The sequence below is a fragment of the Rhinopithecus roxellana genome, chromosome 8 (assembly GCF_007565055.1).
Source record: "Rhinopithecus roxellana isolate Shanxi Qingling chromosome 8, ASM756505v1, whole genome shotgun sequence".
NCBI lineage: Eukaryota > Metazoa > Chordata > Mammalia > Primates > Cercopithecidae > Rhinopithecus > Rhinopithecus roxellana.
In genome coordinates, this window is record NC_044556.1 from 103,586,229 (window position 1) to 103,590,244 (window position 4,016).

The following is a 4,016-nucleotide window of genomic DNA, read 5'->3' on the forward strand; positions in this document are numbered from 1 at the left end:
TCTAAATCTGTTGCTAAACTTGGGAAGTTTTCATCTATTATTTAACTAAATAGATTGTATAAAGTTTTTGATCTCTCTTCATCCTCTGTAATACTTAAAATTAATAAATTCAGTCATTTTATGTGGTCCCAAATGTCTCAAGGCTATGTTCATTCCTTTTTATTCTTTTTTTTTTAACTGTGTCTGACTGGATCATTTCAAAACACTTGTTTTCAAGTTCTGAAATTCTTTCTTCTGCTTGGTTTAGTCTATTGTCAAAGCTTTCAAATGAGTTTTGTGTTTCCCTCAGTGAACTTTTTAGTTCTAGAATTTCTGGTGCTTTGTTTTATTTTTATATCTATCTCCTTGGTAAATTTATTCCTCATATCTTGATTTTCTGAGTTCTTTGTATTGGCTTTCAGATTTCCATTGTATCTCATTGAGCTTCGTTATAATCAATACTTTGAATTCTTTATCCAGGATTCTGAAGATTTTTTTTGGCTAAGCTCTGTTGTTGGAGAAGTATTGTGTTCTTTTTGGGGTGTCATATTACCTTGCTTTTTTATGTGTTCTGTCTTTACATTTATTGATTTGTGTAATCTTATGTAATTGTCACTTTTTATTTTTGAATTTACTTTTGTTCAGGGTAGTCACTTTTTATTTTTGAATTTACTTTTGCTCAGGGCAGGGATTTTTCCTGAAGATGTGACTATAATTTTGGGTGGGAAGGATTTTTTGGCTTTGCTTCTGAGTGCATATGGTAGGAAAATCTCTCTATAATTTCTTTGGCTATAGTGACATCAGTCATCTCAGTGTGTTAGGTTTGATTATTGGTGGAGGCTATGGTAAAGTTGGACTGGTGTCTGGGCCCATCTTCAGGTTTCAGTCATAGCAGTGGTGGCCTAGCATGACTGTCCCTGTGCCTTATGGTGGTATATGCAAGCAATTGTGTTAGAAGTTCTAGGCAGGCTGATTTCTGGACCTCTGGGTGGCTTTCTTGGGTGCCAAGTTTAGTACAATGCACTAGGAAAATAAGTGAGCTCTTGAGCTCCTGGGCAGCTGGCATAGCGTGGGTGAAGGCTATAGCAGTGGTGGTGAAATGCTGGCAGTGGGCTCTGTGGGCCAGTCTCCAGGCCAGTAGAGGTGTTTGGATGTAGGAGCCCATTGAGGTGTTGGCTATAGGTTGTTTATGTTCAATTTTAGTTCCCCAGGAGGAGTACTCAGTTGTCCCAGGTGGTGGATTGTGCTGTGGAACTCCTAGTGCCCTGGATCTCAGTGGGGATGAAGCTGGGTGGAACTGGACCAAGAAGGCTTGTGCTCAGGCCCCCCAAAGTCAAGTACCTGCATTAGCCATGACAGGTGGGGATGGCTCAATTGTTCAGGCCCTGGAAGACCACTTGACTGAGGGGTTGGCACCACTGTACTGAGGTCTTTCCATAGTGAGAGTGGAGAAGGTATCAGCAGTCACAGCTTCTGCTGGTAGGTGGGGGACAGTGTTTTCATCCCACCCCAGACCTGGTGGGGCTTATTCGACTATCCCAGCTGTCACAGACAACCTGGAGGTTCCATGAGACCTACAAGTTCGCACCAAGTTTGTAACTCTGTCCTAAGCTATAGGAACTACTACCCAGCTCAACACTAAGCTTCCATTGCAAATCTCATCCTGCTCAAGTTCTGAGGGCAACTGCCAGTGGCCACAGCTCACACCATGCTTACTTCTCAATACTGGTTCCAGAATCCCTCTGCCATCATTCCATAAGCAGTAGCCTTAGTTTTCCTATGCCTAGGACTGAGACTGCTGGTTCCCAAGACCATGCACAATTTGTTGGGAGTGAGGACTGAGTATAGTGTCTTACTCTGACCACTTACATTCAAGAAGGGTGTGAAACACAAGGTACGTTCTCCCTGGAGCAATTATTTTATCTCAGTCTTCTGGTCACTCCTAAGTTAGATTCAGGGTTTGGGAGGGTCATGATGCTCTCTTGTGTCCTCGATTGTACCAGGGAAAAAGTGAACCACAGACAAACACTCATTCACTCTCTCCTGCATTGAGAGTCATTCCTGCTTTCTGGCTGGTCCCAGTCACACAGGCTGCTTATTTTTTGCCTCCTTCCTAATTTTTAGAGTTTTCAGTCACTTTTCTGTTGAACTCTGATGTTCCTCCTTGGACAATGTATTAAAAGTGTGATTGTCTACACATTATTTTGCTTCTTCTAAGTGAATGAGGTGTGCTTGAAATACTTCCAGTTGGCCGTTTTGGGAAAAAAAAAAAAAAAAAAAAAAAAAAAGAAATGTTATTTCATACTCACTAAGATGCCTATAATCAACAATGGAAAATACCAAGTATTGCAAGAATTTGGAGAAATTAGCATCTTCAGACAATGGTAGTAGGAATGCAAAATGGTACAGCCACTTCTGAAACCAGTTTAGCAGCTCCTCAAAAAGCTACAAATCATTACTATATAACACAGTAATTATATACTTAAATATTTATTCAAGATAAATGAACATATTTTCACACAAAAACTTGTACACAGATGTTCATAGGAGTACTATTTGTAATAGCCAAGTGTGGAAATAACCCAAAAGTTCATCAGCTGATGAATGGATAGACAATATCTGCAATGGCTATATAAAGGACTACGATTCAGCCATAAAAAGAAGCAGGTATGAATATATCATGTAGATGAACCTTAAAAAGCATATTGCTAAGTGAAAGAAGCCAGAACTAAAGGTCAGATCCTATAGATTAACATTTATGCTAAATGTCCAGAATAAGAAAATGTGTAGAGACAGAAAGTAGGGTATTGGTTCCCAGGAACTTGGTGAAAGAGGAAATGAGGAGTGGCCCATTCAATATGAAATGGGGATAATGGATATGGGGTTTCATCGGGAGGGTGATGAAAATGTTCTGAAATCAGATAGCAGTGATATTTGCACAAACTTTTGAATATACTATAAACCTCTGAATGTCACACTTTCAAAGGATAAATTTTATGACATGTGAATTATATCACAGCTTTTAACACACTGCAAAGGAGGTTTGAACGGGCCAAAATAAAAATTACAGGAAATGTATAATCAAACAAGCATTTTTATTTCTTCTCTTTATTGAAGCTCTCAAAAATGATAAAAAAAAATTTAGTTAAAATCTCAGTAGGTTAATAGCATGGTATGTGAATTATATCTCAATAAAACAGCTTTCAAAAGTATAAACATATCAAAATTAAGAGACCAGAAGAAATAATATTGGATGACTTTTGTCAACACATTTTTGAAGGTTGGAAATCTGGAAAACGACTGGCAACCAAGTAAACAGAACCAAGAAATTTGAAGTCTAAAGATTTGCAGAAGGGAATGCTAATATAAATATGCTGATTCATGCCACAGACCATAGGAAATGATTTTTTAAAATGAAAACATTCCAGTTATCTAAAAGGCATTGATGAACCGTGACACTGAGTGTAGGATAATTTGTTAGCTGTTGGTATAAAGGACCAGTCAGAGTTTTAAGTAACTGTCCATACCCTAGCAGAGACCAGCATTTATTCTCTGGAGAAATTGAACTGAGAAGCTCTAGACATAAGTCAGTGAAGAGAGTGAGTGAGAATGAGGCACTATGCCAATAACAGGGAGATAAAGAAACATTTTACATAATGAAAGGTTACAACCCCCTGCCCATTCCTAATCTTCTGCTCCGCTACCAGATTGCTAGAAGGCTTGCTAACTATCCTCAGGTAAACAATTAAAGGATTTCTCCTTGGAAAGCATTCTAAAATAAGAAAGAATGCCTCCTGGTACTTACATTTAGGTATCCCATGTGATTATTAATTTTATGTATCAACCTGGCTGGGCCTCCATGCCCAGATAATTTGCCAAACATCATTCTGGATGTTTCTGTGAGGGTGTTTTACATGGACTAACATTTACATCTGTGAACTTTGAGCAGAGCAGATTGCTTTCCATATTATCAGTAGGGGCCTCATCCAATCAGTTGAAGGCCCCTCAAAGGACAAAAGACTGACCTCTCCCGAATA